Consider the following 21,780-nt stretch of genomic DNA (forward strand, 5'->3'; position numbering starts at 1 on the left):
ACCTGCCTCAGTGGTGGGATTACAGGCGTGAGCCACCATGTCCAGCTAAAATAATCTTTTGAACTGTAAAGGCAAAATTTATAATTGTTGTTGACAAAAATAGGGACATAAGTAAATCATTCATACCTTTACTACACATGTGAAATGTGCTTTCATCTTTTTTGGGATTCACTCAGACTTTGGCTAATATTTGCTTTGTCTCTGAGAAAGTCAAGGCTTCATTCATGCAACAGGAAGAATAATAGAATGTGGCAAAAACAATTAAGTAATATGGTAATATATGGAGCCTTTAGGTAACTTAATATATTGCATCTAGAAGTCATTCACAGATATGTGTTAAAATATGGCTTCAGGGGTATATAGTGTGACTTAGTGAAAAAAGCATGAGCTTTGCCATCAGACAAGCTTCAAATCCTGTATCAGTTATATTCTTGCTGTGTGATCCAGAGCAAATTATCTTACTTCTCTAAGCCTCAGTTTCCTTCTTTGTGAAAATGTCTACTCACTACCTTCTAGGATGGTTATGAAAATTCAGTAAGATTGTACATGTTGAGTGTTTGATTTAATGCCTGAATCCTAAAAGTTGCTCAGTAAATGGCAGATATTATTATTATTATTAACAATAATTATCTGGTCTTCCTATACTTTATTCTAGGTGCCTAGTTGGGAAAGGGGATAAGAATACCAAAAAAAAAAAAAAAAAAAAAAAAAAAAAAAAATGTAGACTGTTTTAGAATACCTAGATGTGCTTGTATTGTGTAGATACAAACCCAGTTTTAATGTTGAGATAAGTCTTTTTTTTCTGAAGGGTTTAGACCAAAAGACTAATTTTATTTTTATTTTTCCACCTTCCCCACGAAGAAGGCATTTTATGTGCCCCTGTTTGCCATTATTTCATCCTTGTGTTTTCCAGTCTGTTAAAGGAAGTGGAAAATGAGTCTCTGTCGAGGCAACACCTGTGGGCTTGAATTTAAATCCTGGAAGAGAGATCTATGGTGTACTCAGAGGTGACATGTGTTGCACAATCCTGATAGAGGCCCCTCCACAACTCCTGATGCCCTTCCAGTTCTGGAATGTGATGGCCCACATTTTTCATACCTCTTCCTCTTGCCTTCCCCCGACCATGGCCCCCTCAACCACCCAACCCTCTTATGTTTGTAGGCATCACTGTTTTAAGGATTGAACCATTTTCACACTTGGTTTTCAGAAAGTGTAAAACTCAGTTTCAAGTGAGCCATACTCTGGAACTCGTTTTAGCAGGATGCAGAGAGAGTTTGGTTCTTTTGCCTTTCTTGCATTTATATATATATTTTTTAATGTGAGGATAAAACTTCCATTTGTTCTGTTTTTGTCTTTATAATTTGATGTTTACTAACATTGCAGTTTTTGAGTTCTTGAAATGTTTACGAGAGGGAAAGAGATCATAAAAAGCAGAAAAGAATGAAATGCAGCCATATTATTTTCAGTTGAATTGAGTCCAAATTGAGGCAACTAGGGCTGGATTGACCTGTGCCGGGAGGTTACGGGGTTTATGTGTGTCATATCCCACCCTCAAGGCAGGAATACTTCAAAAGATGTGTACAGTTTCCACTTTTCTGGTTGGTTATTCTTCCATAAAATATAAAAACATCATTCTGCCTCCGAGCAATCAATAATTATCAGTAGAGAGGTGAACATGGACACGTTTGATTTGTGTTTTTGTAGTTGCTTTGTTTTAATTTAAAAGAACAATGAGAAAGCCTTTGAAAAGGCTGCCACCCGGTGAAGGTTAGTTAGCACTTTGTGTCCTGTGTGTTTTCCAGCTTCCCAGTAATTGTGCTAAAGACCAGTGGTTAGACACAACCTAAGTGAGACTGCTGAATGCAGCAGATATTTATTTAATCCGAATGGAAATTTACCACTTCATAAGCACTGATGTCCTGAATCCATCATGTTGGAGAAAATACAGCATCAGTCAATGCAAGCAAACTAGTCTTTGAACTAGATTTTGAATGGACATTTGGATAATCTAATGAGTGATTAGTGGTTGACAATTACACCTCCAAGCCAGCATCTAATTTTTGAGACACAAATGCATTTTGTGAATAAAGTGATGTCAGTGCCTTTGTTCTGAATCTTGGCCATCAAATCATCGCAAGTTACATTACACTTTTGAAGAAGGAGGTGTTTCTTGGAGTGTTGTGATTATAGAATTTATAATTTTTAAAAGTGAGCATGAGAGACTTTTTTGCGTTCTGTGTTATCTTTTTCTGAATGTGATTAGTCCAAATTTGGGGTGTCCATACATAGAACTTATTTATAATTTGTATACTGAATCTAAATGCTCATGAATAAGTCAAGTTTCTATTGAAGTTATTAGGATTTTATAAAGTTCCAGAATTGGGTCCATGGCGTAAACTCAAACCCATGGTGGAACTGATGGATTATTCTAAACATTTTGCCAAGTTTTCTTCCTGGTGTTCACTTCCACTGCTGATGATAGTAAGTCTAGGGTGAGGGAAGAAGTGGGGTGTCTTTATAAAGTTATTTGCCTCCCCAAAAAGCAAATCAACAAATTTTGTTTCATCCTTAAATGGCTACTAACCGGGCTAAAATTTCTTTTACTTTCATTTCTTTTACTCAGTGACTCCTTTTCAAAAGCAAAATAATTTCTCCACCAAGCATTATTGGACATCAGAGAAAATAAGTCTGGTTTAGAAAGTTCTGGGAGTTTACAAGGAAGAAAGATTCCAGAGGGCTTGAGCCCCTCAGTTAAAACATTAAAACTTTTAAGCATTGGAGAGAAGATTTCTAAAGCGTCGAGCCGTTGTTGTGAGAAAGGCTTTGGTCTCCGTGAACTTTTATTTTCAACTCAGTGGGCAGAGTTTTTGAGGTTTCTGTGGTTTGGGTAGGGGACCTTTTCAGAAATGCCAGGCTTTTAGAAAAAACAGAGCTTTTCTTCTAATCAAGGCTGCGTTTTAAAGTTTGAAAACTTTGGTGTGATGACAAGAATAAATTATTTCTCTGCTACGTGGGGTTTCCTCTGGGTGCCCAGGCTGCGGGGCATTCTCGCCTCGGCTACCTCACAAGGCACAGCTGAGGAGGCGCTGGGAGTGAGAGTGCGGTCCTTCCAGACCTCGCCCCACATGTACTGGGCAGCGTCGCACCGAGGCGGGCTGAGCCTTGAGCGCCGCTTGGAAAGCCTGCCGAGCTGAGCAGTCCACGAGGGACCTACACAAGGATGCCCCACGGATCCCATGTTCTGTTAAGAGTTTTTCTTGGCATTGAGAGGGATTTTTAAAAAAGAAATGGAATTGTGTATCGATAGCTGATGATAACCCGAGCATTTTGAGAAGGAAGGGACAAAGAGAGGGAGGGGAACCCGAAGGGAGGATGCGAGGCCAGGAGAGGCTCCATCAGAATCATTTCTGTAATTGACAGCAGGCTGATTTGGTGAGTTTTTTCAAAATTATTAGTTTCTTTTTTATACAAGTGAGTCCCTTTTGGAAATTGAGTAGCAGATTAATCAAACTTGTAATTTTTTCCAGGCACTGTGTGAATACTTATGCATGTTACTTTATTTAACTCGCATATTGATTCTATAGTATTATTATCCCCAGTTTACAGATGGGGAAACTGAGATTCAGACAGCCTAGGTAACAATATGTCCAGGCCAAACCCCTAGTGTCAAACCAGGATTTGAACATGGATTACTGTGATTCCAAAGCCAGGCTGCTTCCTTGCTTCCTCAACTCCAGAGCTAGAAGGAAGACCTGAGAGCTGTACATTCTCATTCACCTCCTCTACTGCATAAAGTTCAGGAGGTTCAGTCATCCCTCATCCTGGTGGGAGACAGCTGCCATTCTTTGGAGTGCACTGTTGTGGGTGTCAATGGGCGACTGGGAGCCACTGGCATTGAGATGTGACTCTAGCAGCAGGCTGCTGAGGACGCCCACGGGCACTCCTCCCCGAGTGGGTGCCTCCATGCAATGTGTGCCTTTCATCTCAAATCATTCTCAGAGCTTCTAAGTTCAACCTGGCACCACCACTAGGCTGGTATCTTCCCACCTGCCAGTTACTTTGGGAAATTTGACATCTTACACACATCATCAAGGGCTCCATATCTATTTACTTACAGACATGATTTCACTTAGAATAGGTTCAAAATAAAAACCTTGCTGTTAAAAGAACAGCAGCTTCCATTGCATAGCATGTTACAGTCTATAATCATGGATAGAATCATTAACAGTGCGGGCTCTGGAATCCAACAGGCTTCCTAAGAATTGGTTTTGCCATGGGTTGGATATATGAACTCAGCAACTTAGGTAACCTCTCTGAGCCTCAGTTTGCTTTTCAGTAAAATGGCACTATTCAAATACCCACCTCATGGAGTATTGTGAGGATTAAATAAAGTAATATGTAAAGGGACCAGCACAGGTCTTGGCACATCGTAAAAGCTCAATAAACAAAAGCTGCTTTGAGCACCACTTGCAAGGAGAACCTTGTGGTCCTCTAGTGGCTTCCAAGACCTTTTTCCCCAACCCCCACACACAAAGACCACATAGGATGATATGGTTTGAATCTCATCTTGTAGCTCCCATAATTCTCAGGTGTTGTGGGAGGGACCTGGTGGGAGATGATTGAATCATGGGAGCAGGTCTTTCCCATGCTGTTCTTGTGATAATCAATGGGTCTCATGAAATCTGATGGTTTTAAAAACGGGAGTTTCTCTGCACAAGCTCTCTCTTTGCCTGCTGCCATCTACGTAAGATGTGATTTGCTCCTCCTTGCCTTCCACCATTATTGTGAGGCCTCCCAGCCACCTGAAACTGTGATGTGAGTCCAATCAAACCTCTTTCTTTTGTAAATTGCCCAGTCTCGGGTATGTCTTTATCAGCAGCATGAAAATGTACTAATACATAGGAAAAGAAAACAAAATTTTATAGAATTTGTTCTTCCACTGTGTTCAGTCTTTTGAGGCCGTATCTCATAAACCTGTGACTTGGAATGATCATTCATTCCCATTGAACACCTGGTAAAACCAGTAAGATTCAGTCACATGCATTGGTCTGTATGGCAACTGAGTATCCAAACTGAGGTTTGTTGCTCCAAAGCTGATCCTATTTGGTTTAAATCAGGCCACCTACATCCCAATTAAAAACTTAAAAGGAAGTATATTTTTCATTCTGATTTCATATGGTTATTTGAAGCTTCTTCCTTTGTTTTTCAAGAGTTTCGCCTGTGTCATTGTTTTCTGTGTTTAGCACAGTGCATAGCATCTGCTACAGTGGCTTGCACATAGTTAGTGCTTGATACATATTTATTTAATATATATCTCAAACCGTTTTTAATATTACAAAGGATTCTGCATGTCTTTCCTTACTTTCTAGGAAGCCTGGCCCCAAGGGCTCCTGCAAACTTGTTTGTGCCTGATAAATTACAGATTAACTAACACTCTTTGGATCCCCTACTATGTGCTAGGCATGGTGTTAGTGCTTCATTCATTCATTTCTTTCCCTCCCTCTTTTCTGTCCTTTCCTCCACTTCTATTGATCTGCTATTCTGGGCCAAGCGCTGTCCTAAATACAGCGAATAGTGAGTGAATAAAATACAATCAGCACTTAAGGAGCTTATATTATTTATTCTAATCCTCATAATAACCTCATGGGGTAGTTTTTTTAGTTAATAGGAAGGAAATTGAGGCCCACAAGCTTAAGTAATTTGCCTAGGGTTGCAGAGCTTACTTAGTCAATTGTTTAAGGGGAGGATTAGAATTAGTGTCTTTCTAGCTTCCAAGGCCAAGTTCTTTTAATTGTATTGGGAGATCCAAGAATCAAACAGGAAAGGTGATTTCAGGTACAGACTAACGTGGGATGCCTTAGAGGTGGGCATGATACATTAGCTAAGACATCTAATGCTTATCATGTAGGCACCTGATGTGCCTTATTCACTCAATTCTTATATAAACTCTGCGAGCTGTTACTGATATTACTCCACTTTGCAGATGAAGAACCCAAGGCTCAAGGAGGTTGAGTCACTTGCCTTAAGGTCACAGAGCAAAGAAGTCAGAATTGAATCTAGCAGTTTGGCTCGTCAGTCCATGGTCTTAACTGTTACACTGACATTAAAAACAACAATAACAAGGCCAGGTGTGCTGGCTGAAGCCTATAATCCCAGTGCTTTGGAAGGCTGAGGCAGGAGGATCACCTGAACCCTGGAATTTGAGGCTGCAGTGAGCTATGATGGTGCCACTGCATTCCAGCTGAGGCAACAGAGCAAGATCCCATCTCTAAAAATGGTGGTCGGGACTGGGTTGCAAAAAAATAATAAAGAAAAAGAGGAAAAAAGGTGCCTCTGTCAAACACAAACTCTTGGGATTATGGTTGTTCCGTTTGGCTAGAACTTGCTCTGGTCCAGAATAAGCATAGTATTCTATGTGCTTTCTGTGCATTTGTTCACTTAAATCTCACACTATTAAGATGAGGTAGGCAGATTATTATTATCCATATTACGCGTAAGGAGACACCTAGGTTTGGAGAAGTTAATTTGCCTTGATTCATTGAACTAGTAAGTATTAAGCCTGAAACTCAGACAATTCATTGGTAATTAGTCACTAATCCCACCTGGTAACTTTTCCTTCTTCTAAGTGACTCTCAGGAAATGATCAAAACAAAGAAAAAATGATATGCACCAAGTCGTTTATTGAAACATTATGGAAAATAGAAACACTTGCTCAATGGAACGTTGGTCATCTTTCAAACAATGATGAGTATGAAGACTGTCGTGCCCTAGGAAAAATCTGCATAATAGTAGAACATTAAGAGAAAAACGAATAGAAATGCTATGTTTGCTGGAGTTACAGTTCTCTTACGTGCACTTATAGATACGAGACTTGCGACCAACACACACAAAAAAAGAAAAGAAAGGTAGTTACCAGGTTAGAGTGGTGGGATTGTGGGAAAATATGTTTCTCTTTTCAACATTTTAAAATGTAATTTCTGCAATCAACTTACAGGAAAGATAAAGGCATTTTGCCTAGGAGAAGGATGTTTTGGTGGCTTACCTCAAAAGTTCAGGCTGGGTTAAAATCTATTCGGCTTCTGTAGCCAGGAGTGCCTGGCTCCTGAGGTTTTGGGGGAATCCACATCCCCAAACAGAGCAGGAGAGGTAAAAATAAAATAAAAACCCAAAACTAGAAAAGGCAATGATGTCAAGGCTGGAATAACATCAGATGCCATGCAGAGCAAGTAGCCTTGGCCTCAATGATTCTCTTCCTAATTTTATATTTTAATAATATTGTTATAGTAGAAATAGAAACAAAAAAAAAGTCTGCTAACATTAAGTAGTAGTAGGTACACCCTTCCCCAGAAGTTGAGGGAAAATGAAACTTTTACAACCTGGTTATGCAGTAATGTACATTAATGCTAGTGTTCCCAGGGATATTTTCAGAGCTGAGATCTGCTTTTACACTGAATTTATCTTCAACAGGAGATGGCACTGAACACCTTAGGTTGAATTTTCTCTAGTGTCTGAAGACTCTTGGTGAGTTCATGATCTCTGAACAAACGGCATTGGTGTATCATTGGGAGTTCCCTCGTTCTTTTTTTTTTCTTGTACATTGCAGATAATGACCCCTTAGTTAATTTCCTTGCCCGCTTTAGAGTTTTACATACTGAGTTTCCCTAAAGAGGGAAAGGGCAACCACATTATTGAGCACCTATTGTATGTCTGGTGTTATGTTAGACACAGCTTAGAATTCACAGTGAGACTTTAATGTGCATATAATAATTACCAGTATCATAGCACAGGTGAGTGGTTAGGATCAAGGCAGATTCAAATCCCTGCTCAGCAGCTTAACGACTGTGTGATCTTGGGCAAGTCATCACTGTGATGATGATGACGATGACGACGATGATGATGAAGGTTATGGTGCTTGTGTTGGGAGGCCATATTCCAGGAGAATGATATTAGCGTCATCTCAGGCTCACCTGTGTCCTGTTGTGATTGAGACTCCAGCTGATGAGGAAGAGACACAGAGCCAGTGATGGCATGGATTGTCTGGGGAGTGAACACAGTTAACTGGAAAGAGTTCTTATATTTTCTCCACAGCATTCTTTTTTTTAAACAAATTACTTCATCCATCCAGTTCAGGTCTCTAAGACATAATGAGCTTCTAGTGGCCTCCTACAGAGGGGGACAAGTAAGTCTTGGTTCTCTTGGTTCGATCCTGATTTATGCATGTGATCCTGGCAAAATTATTAATGATAGTGCTTTTCAATCTCAAAAGTGTTCAGGTTTGGATGATAAGGGATATGGTCACCCTTACTCCGTGGCCTCCTTTTCTATTCTCTCCCCTCTAAAACGTGTTTAGCAGCACCAGATGAAGTTGCTCATAGAACGGCTTTACTTATGCCCCACTCCACTAAAAAACTTTATGAGGTTCCCAACGACCTACTGAATACAATCCAGACTCCTTAACCCAGCACTGAGTACAGAAGCAAGGCTTATGTATGTGCATCCCCTATAGCATCTCGTAAAGTGCTTATCAAGTAGCATGATCTCAGGAAACATGTATTGATACCTGAATCAATGTGTGTAGTCATGCTCAGGCTGCTTGTCAGTTTCTTGAATGCATCTTTCTTCTGCCTGCTTCAAGAACTTCGCACATGCTGTTCCTTCTGCCAGGAAGATGCTTCTTCCCTCTCCACCTGGTTCGCGCCTTCGCATTCTTTAGCTGCCAGTTTAATGCTGCTTCCTCCAAGAAGCTTCCTAACTACCCCCAGATTAGACCTAACCCCCCTTTTTTTTCTCTCGTGTGGCACTCTTGGTAATTGCATCGCTGTGTGATTATTTATAGTTGTCCACACTAAACTCTAATCTTCCAAAAAGACAGAACTGTCCATTGAGGCTGTGTCCCTCCTGTGTAGTCAGCCCCTGGTGCATGGTACCCCATAAATAGTTGCCAAATGAAGACAGGGATGAATGAATGTGGGCTACCCTTTCTGAGCCAGTGCAGTCCACGTCACCTATTTAAAGTCTTCCAATAGCTTCTTAGCACACTTGGAATAAATGTGACGTTCCTAGGAGGGTCTGCAAGTCCCTACATACTTTGGATTCTTCCCAACTTTCTACCTCATTTCCTGCTGCTTTCCCCACCTCCCGCTTCACCATGCTGGCCTCCTGGCTTCTCCTCATACACCCAAGGCCACCCAGACCCTTGCACTCCAACATCACCTCATCAGAGAGGCCTTCAGTGTCCCCACTGCCCAAAAAGCACCCCCACCTCTCTTGATCTCCCATTCTATGGCTTTATTTTCTTCATAACACTTACTTTCTGCTGTCTTCTTGCTAATTTGTCTCTGTCTCCACTGCAGAATATAAGCTCTCTGAGAGCAGGGACCTTGTCTGCCATGTTCATCACTAGCTGCTCAGAACCTGGCAAACAGTAGGTGCTAAATCAATACTTGGTAAATGAGGGAAGGAATGAAAGGAGAGACGGGGCCGGGCCCCTTCCTGGAACCCAGCAGCCCCTGGGGCAGGGCCTGTGGCGTTGCCATGGCAACCCATTGACCTGAGCCACCCCCTGGAGAGGCCACAGCTGCTGGCTTCCTGGGCTTCTCCAAGCTTCTGTGTGTCGCCACTGCCACCGGCAGGGAGCCAGAAGAGAGACAGAAAGGGGCTGAGAGAGAATGATCAAAAGGAGAGCCCACCCTGGTGCGGGAGGCGACAGGACCAGGCCTCGACGGCGCCGTTCCACTGGTAATGACCAGGGCCCAGGGAGAGGAGACTGGGGTGGGCCTGGCACCCCCAGGGGGAACCGGGGCCAGGCCCGCCCTTGGTAGCTGTGAGTGTGGCATGTCAACTCTTTTGTAGCGTTTCTGGAGCTGCAAGTTCCTAAAATAGGCCCCAGCACAGTGCCCTGAGAGACTGTTGATACAGTGTGAATAACAGCCTCTATTAAATCCCGGTGACACTTTCTAAGTCAGGTAGCGTTTTCTACAGGTATTGCATAAGTCAGGACCTCCGTGTTCTCATCCAGTGCCTCAGGAACAAAACTCAGCGTGTTCACTTCCCCACTGCTTGAACACCGTGGCTGGCTCCCAGCTGCCTGCAGGCTTCGTGGCCTGGTGGGCCCGACAGGCAAGGCCTTTGCAATCTGCTCCTAACGGACTCTTCCACCTGTCTCCCAGCACTGGGAGTCACAGGTCGGCGAACTCTTCACCTTTCCCAGAACGACCAGACCTTTCACAGCTTTGTGCCTTTGTCCTGAAGGCAGCCCTCCTGCCTGAAATGCCCTGCTTCCCTCCTTGGTCTGGCAGGTGCTGAATCCTTTAAGGACCAGCTGAAATGCCACCCCCTCTGTGAAGCAGCCAGGCTTTCCTCTCCATGGAAGCTCTCCTCTCTATGCCCCACAGCATCTTATTATAATACCAAACACTCCTGGTACCTGCTTGTAGAGACAGTGTGGGCAGTGTGGGCAGTGAGCACACCCCAGCCTTGGAGTCAGACCTGACCTAGCTCAGCCACCAACTAGCTTCTCTGGGTCTGAGTTTCATTCTTGCAAATCAGAGTTAGTCAAGTCTCCATTTCAGTTGCTGTGAGCAACAGAGATGAAGCATGTGGAGCGGAGCGACCAGCACTGGAGGTCACTCAATAAATGCCAGACATCACCATTAGGCATCTGTCCCTGTCACTCAGCTGTGAGTTCCTGGTGGATAGAGACCATGCCTTCCTCATTTTTCTATGGCTCTTAAAGCCAAACACACTAAGTGCTTTACCTTTATAATTCCAGTTAATCTTTGAAGAAATCAGGTAGGTAAGAATTCAGGACGGTTTAGGAACCGTCCCAATGTTACATAACTAGTAAGTGGCCAGGCTGGAATTTGAAATCCAGTCGGATTTGAGCTCCAAACCTCACTTTCTACCAAGCCCATCTCTGTCTTCTCTCTCATGTTGTGCCACCTCCCCCTTGATCACTCTGCATCAGCCCCCTGAGCCTTCTTGCCATTCCTCAAACAAGTCAAGCATGATCTTTCCTGGGGTTGGGGGTAACCTTTGCCCTTGTGGTCCCCTCTTTCTGAATCTTGGAAAACCTTGCTTCCTCACTAAACTCAGTGTCTGCTCACAGGCTGTTTCTTCCCAGAGGCCTTTCTGGTGGAGAATCCCCGCTCCTCCTCTCTCATTCTCCATTATTTTCTTCCTTTACTTTTCTTCATCACAAGCATCACTACAGCTATGTGCCCAATACTGTACTAGGCTCTTGGGGACAAGGTACTGAACAAGATAGACAAGGTCATTAGAACTTACATGTTAAGGGTGGGAAAAATAAGTGATTTTTTAAAAAGGGAATAAACAACAACAACAAAAACCCAGATACTTTTAGGTCTTGAGATGCTAGTCACCAGAGATATTCTGTGTAATGTACGTGTGTCCTGTTGAATAGCTTTTGTTCATCTCTTCTATTTGAACACTGAAGATACTTGATAATTATTTGGAAAATGAATAAATGGATGCACGGATAATCTAAGAGATTCCTGTCAATGTGTCCTATAAACTTCAAGGATTACCTGGCTCTTGATAACCATCTTAATAGGCCCTCTCTGCCAGGTCAATATGGGTTTGTGAAGCACCACTCTGAACCTTGAACTGCCTTGGATGTGCCATGTCCCCGATGCGGCTACTTCTGAGTTATTCTTTGCTGCTGTAAAGAGAATGAAGCCTTGTAGAAAACCTGATAACTATATATGGCTCTGCTCAACCTCATTATATGTACCCAAGAAAATAACTTCACATTGGGGTTTCCAAATCTTCAGTCCAAAGTGAAGAGGCACAAAGATCTTCCTCTAAGGAACGTGGGCTGGACTCCCTGAAAGTGAAAATCCATAGGCATTATCTGCCTCCTCCTTCCTGCCCATAATCCCAGATGAACCAGGGGAAAGGATGCTTCACAGCCCAGGAGCCTCTGCTCACAGCTGTAGGCAAATCCTCTTGGGCACTTGCACAAGCTTGGTCCTTACTAACAGGTCAGATGATTTTTATAGATCAAGAATGAGGCAATTGGGAAGAGGAAGTTATCTCAGTAGGAACTGAATTCTCTTTCTCCTATGTCCCATGCTGTCCCCAGAACTCAGTACCAGTATTGCAGCGTTGATCACAGTCTGCCTTCCTTTAGAACTTTTGCTTCAAGCCTAACTTTCCATATCTATAATTAGAGATATGAAAACATGACATGTAATGTTGTTCTGGGTCCAATTTAGACAACATATGTGAAAATGGCTTCTATAGTACCTGGCACACAATAGGAACTTAATTAAGTTTTTAGAAAAAACATGTATTTATTGTGCAACATCTATGGAGCCAGGCACAGGGCCAGCCACTGGGTGTGAGATGATGGACAAAAATGACAGGGTCCTGCACTCATGAGCTCAGGGAGTAGCACGTGCCTTACTTCCTACTTGGTAACTAGAGGGCAGAAGCCAGTCTTGTTCATGTTTATATCACTACAGCTTCTCTCTCTTTTTTTTTTTTTGAAATGGAGTCTCACTCTGTCACCCAGGCTGGAGTGCAGTGGTGCAATCTCGGCTCACTGCAATCTCTGCCTTCCAGGTTCAAGTGATTCTCTTGCCTCAGCCTCCCGAGTAGCTGGGATTACAGGTGCATGCCACCCACATCCAGCTAATTTTTGTATTTGTAGTAGAGACGGGGTTTTGCCACATTGGCCAGGCTGGTCTTTATCGGCCTGTCTCAGCCTCCCAAAGTGCTGGGATTACAGGCGTGAGCCACTGCGCCTGGCCACTACAGCTTCTCTTTAGCACAGCTTCTTGCATCTAGAAGGCACAAAATAAATGTGTGTTGAATTTTGCTTTATTTGGAAAATCGCCTTTGATGTGTTATACTTTTCCATGCCTTATGTGGTTAAAAAAAAAAGAGAGAGAGAAAATGATTAGGAAATTCTATAGATATGTGGATGTATCTACGTATAAGCTATGCATTCTTTGACATATGTGTCACTAATGTAACAGTTATTGAGGCCAGACTACAGGAAAATTTTATAACAGTACTAGTAGAGAGTCAAAAGAAATAGAATAAAACAGGCTCCATTCTTAAGAGGTTTAAATTCTAAACTGAAGAGGCTTCTGTGTATGATAGAGGCTGACAAAGAATATGTAAACGAATTTAGCGCATTATATAAGTAGAGTTTTAGCAAAAGTTCGAATACAAAGCAGACTGAGAAAAATGCTGCAGAATTGGCACATTGTTCTGGGACTAAATGGGACATAGGAGGAGAAAGCTCAGTTCACATTTGGAGAGAGCATTGTGATTATGACCTGAGTTTGAATGCTGGTCTTCCTCTTACTAGCCAGATAACTTTGGACAAGTCACTGAATCTCTCTGAGCCTTAGTTTTCTTATCTCTAAAATGGGCCTATTAATAGCACCCACCTCTAAGACTGTAATGAGTATTAAGTATGATGATGTATGTAATGCAGTTGTATGATACCTCACCCATAGTGAGAGCTCAATATATACTGAACTTTATTATTATAAAATCACATCACCTACAAATCAGTAAGGTGGAAGAACACAGTGTTTCATTCAAAATTCAGTATACATGTCATTCTGCCCAAGTAATTCTTGACCTCTGCGAGACTGAAATCCATTGTTAAAAATAATTTTAAAGTACATAACGTTGACTTCAGCTAATCTAAAGAGAGGCCTTCCAGTCATAGGAAGCTACCTGGCTTATGAGACATGAATTGGAGATGCCACTCCTAAGAGCTCCACTAGGGAAGAAGACAAAGGTCAAAGTGCCCCTGCAGATTCAAGGCCCGTATCTGGTTTGGATGTCTCAGAGTGTTGCATCCACATAGTCTGGAATGCAAGACCCTTGAATGCATGAGAACTCCAACTGTCCAGAACAACACAGGTGATGGTTCTCTCACTGTTCAGACCATGGTCTGAACCCTCAGAGTCTATCCTAAGTGGCACGTGTTCACGTGGACATTTATTAACTAGAAGACACCCAGAAGCAGGTGAACTGGATGGCAAAGAAATGGGAACATTTTTTTCCAAGAAAGAGGTGAAACAATGCGGTTCTTTGATGGGGGTACTTCAACCAGAAATATGGGGAAATGATGGTTATCTTCTCATATCTGCGATGTGCCAGTGAGACCAGACTTATTCTGGGTTGCCCCAGGGAGCACAGTTGGCTACAGGCATAGACTGTGGGGTCAGAGAGATCTGAGTGGGTGCAATGGGTGAGATGTCTTCTCTTTCATTTTCATGGCACCTCCCACCCTCTCCCACTTCTTGTAGCCTTGCTTTCATCTCTCTCCAGTGTGGGATTGCACAGTGTGGAGGACAGATGCTGCCATCAGGAAAGTTCTTTCTTTACTTGAGCTCTTGTGGGTGGGCGCTGTGCTCTCTTGGCTTACCTGGTTATTAGAACAAGCTCGTCTCGGAATGTTGCCACAAATTCTTCAGAGAATGTCCCACCAGTCACGGGGTTTCTCGCCTGCGAGAACAGGCCCTTCTAAGGACTCTGATGTTAACAGACCTGAATCCAGCGCAGGCAAATGGGTGAGAGGGAGAGTGCTTCCCTTAGTTCCTGTTTCTGACAAAGGGGGGATTGGGGTGTAGATGTGAGTGCGTGTGAGAGTGGCTGGGTGTGTATAACTATCTAGGAAGACCAGGGCTTGGCCCAGAACTATAAATATTGCTTTTGGTGGTATGGTTTGGTGGAGGCAGGGTCTGCAAACTTCAGCAGATGCCATCTAAATGTAGCCATGGCTGCTGCCAGAGAAAATGAGCCAGGAATTGAAAGGATGAGAAGATCTAAGCAGAGACATTCTGGAGAGTCCTGAAACGAATTCTGGAGATTTGTAAGCAGATGTGCGTTTGGATACAGTGTGATGACAGACACCTACCCCCAGCTTTGAAACATTACAAGCCGTCTGTCTCCACACTGTGCATTTGATATCTGGAAGGGGCAGCGTTTTAATGTTTTGAATTTCTCTGCTTCTCAGTATTTCCTGGGAAATATCAGATTTCCATATCCTCTCAACAAGCTGGCCCTTGTTCCTCCCCTCGGATATTTTCCCCCTACTTATTCACAATTTTGGAAGCAGCTTTTAAAAGAGCAGTTTGTTAGAACATAAAATACAAAACAAAACAAAAATCCGACATCTCTCCCGGCTGTGTACATTGATTTCCCCTCTCCACATAGCTTACTCGTCTACGTGGCTTCTTTTTACAGTGTGTAACCTAAGGTGTTAACTAATGATCTTTTCCTCAGCTCTTTGAATTATGAAGAGTCACATTACTTAATCCCTCTAAATCCCAGTTGCTTTCTAGGAAAAGTAGAGATTAAAATCCTTGCTTCAGAGAGTTGTTGTGAAGACTCAATGAAATAACTTATGCAGAGGGCTGGCATGTTGAAATAGGTGTTCAATAAATACCAGCTCCCAGATCATAAAGAAGGCAATGGGGAACCACACTGCCCAAAAGCCTGCAGCCATAGGTGTAGCCATTTCTGCTGTAACACCCCATATGCCTTCCTAAAAATCACCACATTATACAGAATCGGCCAACAAAGACCACTGAGTTTACTGGAAAAATAAGCTTAGGGGCACAATACTGAAAAACCTTGTCAGTGACACATAATAAAAGACAGAAACCTAATAAAAATGATATCACAGTTTTGCACATGTTAAATGGTTTAGAAATACACAAATCCAATAAAAATGGCACTTCACCTTGGAAAAGACCTGAAGATTGCCTTTAGAGGTGGGTATCGGAAGGGTTGCAGCCTGTGAGTTATTATGAAGTGAGCAGGTGTGACTCATAGCACAATGTGGACCAAAGTAGCTAGTAGATGTCTGAGGTGTGAACATGAGTGTGTTCTGCACATTTCTGTGGTGCTCAGTATAATGGGGTGGGGGTGTGGAGTTTTCTGCATTCACCTAATGTTTTTTATGAAATAAATGGAGCATAAAGAGACACAAAGTTTGCACTATGCTTAGATTGTTCCCAAATATATCACTTGCATTGGGACACATTTGTTTCCTCAAGACAAGTGTTATAGTAGAGCTGACTGTACTTAGCTGATGTTGTGAATGAATGAATGAATGAATGAATGAATGGTGGGTGGTCTAGAAAACAGAATAAGCATTACACTACATTGCAACAAATACATTTGTAGCCTTTGAAATTGGATTTTTAAAAAAAAACCCATAGTCTTGGATTTTAAAAGGGCTCCATAGCGGCTGGGCACAATGGCTCACGCCTGTAATCCCAGCATTTTGGGAGGCCAAGGCAGGCAGATCGCCTGAGGTCAGGAGTTCGAGACCAGCCTGGCCAACATGGTGAAAACCCGTCTCTACTGAAAGTGCAAAAATTAGCAGGGCTTGGTGGCAGGCACCTTCCCAGCTACTCAGGAGACTGAGGCAGGAGAATAGCTTGAGCCCGGGAGGCAGAGGTTGCAGTGAGCCGAGATTACGCCATTGCACTTCAGCCTAGGTGACAAGAACAAACTCCATCTCAAAAAAAAAAAAAGGGGGCTGCGTAGCTACCATAGTGCTTTTGATTTCTCCTCCTGCTATGGCTTCCAGTCTGTGAGAGCTCTTTGAGGGGTCCCTGGCCAAAGGGAGGCAAGCTACAAGGTTCCCTATCTTCTTCCAACCAGAGTCCCTAAAGTTTTACCTGTTTTCTTTTTGTTTTCACTTGAAGAAAAGTTCTGCTGCTAATTCACAAGTTTACAAACCACCACCAGTGATTCAGTTGACCAAGTCTGGTTTTACAAACTGCTACTCAGGAACATACCTTCTTTGCTCAGAAAGATAATCCTCAGTTGGTACTACAAATACTCCAGAATTTGTAGAATCTGACCAAGAAATACTCAAGTGAGGCTTCAAAGAGCCATTTTGCATCCAAACTACTCTGCAGTCTCATCAGCAGCAGCAGTGGTACACATGGAACTCCGTGTAAAATCCCATTCCAGTCTGGGCAGATGACACATGAATGTTGATGAGCATTTAAATCTAATGCATTTATGATGTTCTGTCTCTTCTCAAACACCCACAGCAATTCTGTGATTTTCTTTTTCTTTTTCTTTTCTTTCTTTCTTTCTTTTCTTTTTTTTTTTTTAGAGAGCTGGATTGAAAGATGTCTCAACGAAAGTGAAAACAAACGCTATTCCAGCCACACATCTCTGGGGAATGTTTCTAATGATGAAAGTAAGTGCTTGAAACTCATCTTCCATGACATCTCAGACATGGCCAGTGTCCTGATGGGAGGGTAGTGCCTCTAGATTGCTAGGCTGGGCCGAGTCACCTGGAACAAGATGCTCTCCACCTATTTATGAAATATCCCAGGACCTCTCTGTAATATTCCACAATAGGGAGTGGAATCCATTCAGGTAGACCTGGAAACTGAGGCCACAGCAAAAACTTGCTGTTTACAGACTCAACTTCTGCAGGGGACTTGCTAGCCTGCGTTCCCAAAGACCTTGTTATAGTGATGCTCCAGTCAGGTAAATGTGGTCCCTGGTTGGGAAAGGCCATTCTCAGTGTCCACTGTAAATACGAGTTCAAAGTAGTTGTGTCACAGGATTGTTGTTTTAGTCATAAATGTCCTTGATATCAGAAAGCAGAAATTTCTTCCAGTTCTTGGACTAGAGAGCTAGAGTTAACTGGAAGATGTGCGCTCCTGTGTTTACACCTTGCCCTGTGTTATGTCAGAGTGGGGCTTCTGGGCGCTATATTAAGAGCAGTAGGCTACTTGGGACTTGTATTTTTTCCTTAAACACTAAAAAAGAGAGATCAGCTTATTATAAGTCCAATTTTTTTCAGAGTCAGAAATGACTTTCTTCCATGGTTGGTAAAGTGCATCTCCTTAGTTCAGTTTTCTGAAAGCATGAGCCCCGGCCCACCTGCTCCACAATCCCCTGGAACATTTGCTAGATCTACTCAATAGCCCCCTCCTGAGTCTTAGCTGAGGTTGTCATTCTGTCATCACCATGTCACTTCATTTTATAAAACTGAGCTACATTGGCCGGGCGTGGTGGCTCACGCCTGTAATCCCAGCACTTTGGGAGGCCAAGGCGGGAGGATCATGAGGTCAGGAGACCAAGACCATGGTGAAACCCCGTCTTTCCTAAAAATACAAAAAATTAGCCAGGAATGGTGGCAGGCGCCTGTAGTCCTAGCTACTCGGGAGGCTGAGGCAGGAGAATGGCGTGAACCTGGGAGGTGGAGCTTGCAGTGAGCCGAGTTTGTGCCACTGCACTCTAGCCTGGGTGACAGAGCAAGACTCTGTCTCAAAAAAAAAAAAAAAAACCTCAGTTACATTGAACATAAACTATACAAATCTTATGTGAGTAGTTTGGTGGTTTTTTTTTCTTTACGTATTGTATCCACTGGTGTCATTACCACCCAGAAAAAGATACAGAACGTTTCTTGTCCCCCAGGAGGCTTCCTCATCAGTCACTACTGTCCTGACTTATCAGTATAGCCTGTTTTTGCCTGCTTTTAAAACTTCATATAAATGGGATAATGGACTCTGTATTCTTTTGTGGGTAACTTTTCTCAGTCAATATAATGTCTGTGAGATTCATTCATGTTGTTGTCTCTAGCAGTAGTTATTTCTTTCTCATTGCTGTATAGTATTTCACTGTATGCATATATCACAATTTACAGATCTTTTAAGTGTTGATGAATATTTAGTTGTTTCAAGTTTTTGATTACTAACAATAAAACACTACTTGGGAGGCTGAGGCAGGAGAATGGCATGAATCTGGGACACAGAGCTTGCAGTGAGCCAAGATCATGCCACTGCACTCCAGCCTGGGCAACACAGTGAGACTCCATCTCAAAAAAAAAAAAAAAAAGAACAAGGCCAGGCGTGGTGGCTCACACCTGTAATCCCACCACTTTGGGAGGTCAAGGCAGGCAGATCACGAGGTCAGGAGATCGAGACCATCCTGGCTAACACGGTAAACCCCGTCTCTACTAAAAATACAAAAAATTAGCTGAGTGTGGTGGCGGGCACCTATAGTTCCAGCTACTTGGGAGGCTGAGGCAGGAGAATGGCGTGAACCCGGCAGGCAGAGCTTTCAGTGAGCCGAGATTGTGCCACTGCACTCCAGCCTGGGCGACAGAGCGAGACTCCATCTGGAAAAAAAAAAAAGAAGAAGAAGAAGAAAACATATCTGAATATTCTAAGTTTTATTTAATTTTGGCAAAATCTACATAACATAAAATTTATCATTTAATCATTTGAAATGTACAATTCATTGGCGTTAAGTACATTCACCTTGTTGTGCAGCCATCTACACCATTCATTTCCAGAGATTTTTTCATCTTCCGAGACTGAAACTCTGTACCGGTTAAACAGTAGCTTCTCATTCTCCTTTTGCCTCAGTCTCTGACAACTACTATTCTACTTTCTGCCACTGTTAATTCGACTGCTCTAAGTATCTTATATAAGTGGAGTTGTAAAGTATTTGTCTTTTTATGACTGGCATGTTTCACTTAGCATAATGCCTTCAAGGTTAATCCATGTTGTAGCATATGTCAGAATTTTCTTCCTTTTGAAGGCTGAATAATATTCCACTGTATGGATATGTCACATTGTCTTTATCCATTAAGACATTGATGGGCAACTGAGTTGTTTCTATCCTTTGGTCATTGTAAATAACATTGTTGTGAACACAGGCATACAAATATCTTTTCAAGTCTCTGCACCTAATTCTTTTGGGGGTATATACCCAGAAATGAAATTGTTGGATCATATGGTAACTCTGTGTTTAATTTTTTGAGAAACCACAAAACTGGTTTTCATAGTGGCTGTATCATTTTACATTTCCACTAGCAAGGCACAAGAGTTCCAATTTTGCCAGTTCCTAATCATCATTTATTATTATTATTATTTTAAATAATAGCCATCCTAATGAATATAAAATGGTATCTCATTGTGGTTTTCATTTGCAATTACCTAATGGTTGGTGATGTTGAACATCTTTTCAGGTGCTTATTCACCATTTGCATATCTTCTTTGAAGAAATGTCTAAGTTCTTTGCCCATTTTAAAATCAGGTTGTTTTCTGTTGTTTTAGGAGTTCTTTATATATTCTGGATATTAACGTCTTATCAGTTATATATACTTGCAAATATTTCCTCCTGTCCCATGGCTTGCTTTTTCACTCTGTTGATTGTGTTCTTTAATGCACAGAAATTTTTATTCTAATGCATCCAATTTAACTATTTTTTTCTTTTGTTGTCTGTGCCTTTAGTGTCATATCTAAGAAATCATTGTCAGATCCAATGTTGTGAAGCTTTTGCCTTTTTTTTTTCTGAGAGTTTTACAGTTTTAGACCTTACATTTAGATTTTTGATCTGTTTTGAGCTAATATTTGTGTATGGTATTAGGTTAAGAGTCCAGCTTTATTCTTTTTTTTTAGACAAAGTCTCACTCTGTCGCCCAGGCTGGGGTGCAGTGGTGCTGTCTTGGCTCACTGCAACCTCTGCCTCCCACGTTCAAGTGATTCTCCTGCCTCAGCCTCCTGAGTAGCTGGGATTACAGGCATGTGCTACCATGCCAGGCTAATTTTTGTATTTTTTTTTAGTACAGACAGGGTTTCACCATGTTGGTCAAGTTGGTCTCGAACTCCTAACCTCGTGATCTGCCCCCCTCAGCCTCCCAAAGTGCTGGAATTACAGGCATGAGCCACTGTGCCCGTCCGAGTCCAGCTTTATTCTTTCGCATGTTGGTATCCAGGTTCCCCAGGTTCCCCAGCACCATTTGTTGAAAAGACTGTTCTTTCCCCCATTGAATGGTCTTGGCACCATTGTCAAAAAACACTTGATCATGTATGTGGAGGTTTATTTCTGGGCTTTCCATATTATTCCATTGATCTGTATGTCTGTCTTTATGCCAGAACCAGACTGTAGCTTTGTAGTAAGTTTTGAAATCAGGAAATGTGTGACCTCTCATGTTCTTCTTTTTCAAGATCGTTTTGGCTATTCAAAGTCCCTTGAGATTCCATATGAATTTTAGAATGGATTTTCTATTTCTGCAAAAAAAAAAAAAAAAAAAATGCCACTGGGGTTTTGATAGGCATTGCATCAAATCCGTGGATTGCTTTGGGTAGTTTTAATGTCTTAATAGTTAAGTCTTCCCATCCATGAACACAGGATGTCTTTCCATTTATTTGGTGTCTTTAGTTTCTTTCAGCAACAACATTTAGTAGTTTTCAATGTACAAGTGTTTTGCTGCTTTGGTTAAGTTTATTCCTAAGTATTTTATCCTTTTTGATGCTATTGTACATGAAATTTTCTTAATTTCCTTTTCAGATTACTCATTCTTAGTGTATAGAAATGCAACTGATTATTGTGTGCTGATTTTGTGTCCTGCAACTTTGCTGAATTCATTCATTAGTTCTAACAGTACTTTTGTGTTTGGGTATGTGTTAAATCTTTGGGGTTTTCTACATATAAGATCATTTCGGCTGGGTGCAGTGGCTTACACCTGTAATCCCAGCACTTTGGGAGGGCGAGGGAGGTGGATCACCTGAGGTCAGGAGTTCGAAACCAACCTGGCCAGCACGGCAAAACCCCATCTCTACTAAAAATACACAAATTAGCTGGGCGTGGTGGCAGGCACCTGTAATCCAAGCTACTTGGCAGGCTGAGGCATGAAAATAGCTTGAATCCGGGAGGCAGAGGGTACAGTGAGCCAAAATCGCACCACTGCACTCCAGCCTGGGTGACAGAGTGAGACTACATCTCAAAAAAAAAAAAAAAAAA

The 21,780-nt window shown here is 42.2% G+C and overlaps 1 protein-coding gene across 6 annotated transcripts in view; it reads left to right on the forward strand.

Annotated features, from left to right (window-relative positions):
• The window catches only part of RFX4 (regulatory factor X4), a 184,627-nt gene that overhangs the window by 8,657 nt on the left and 154,190 nt on the right, over positions 1 to 21,780 (forward strand). For 3 of the 6 annotated variants that reach the window (XM_017888255.1, XM_017888250.1, XM_017888254.1), the window contains exons 1-2: positions 9,529 to 9,738; positions 17,126 to 17,212. The gene's annotated coding sequence lies outside the window, so the exon portion shown is untranslated. Of the gene's footprint in view, positions 1 to 9,528; positions 9,739 to 17,125; positions 17,213 to 21,780 lie in introns of those variants that run through there. The other 3 variants (XM_017888249.1, XM_017888252.1, XM_017888251.1) reach the window with 1 other exon arrangement.

This window comes from Rhinopithecus bieti, unplaced genomic scaffold (genome assembly GCF_001698545.2).
Source record: "Rhinopithecus bieti isolate Rb0 unplaced genomic scaffold, ASM169854v2 scaffold_17930, whole genome shotgun sequence".
Taxonomy (NCBI): Eukaryota; Metazoa; Chordata; class Mammalia; order Primates; family Cercopithecidae; genus Rhinopithecus; species Rhinopithecus bieti.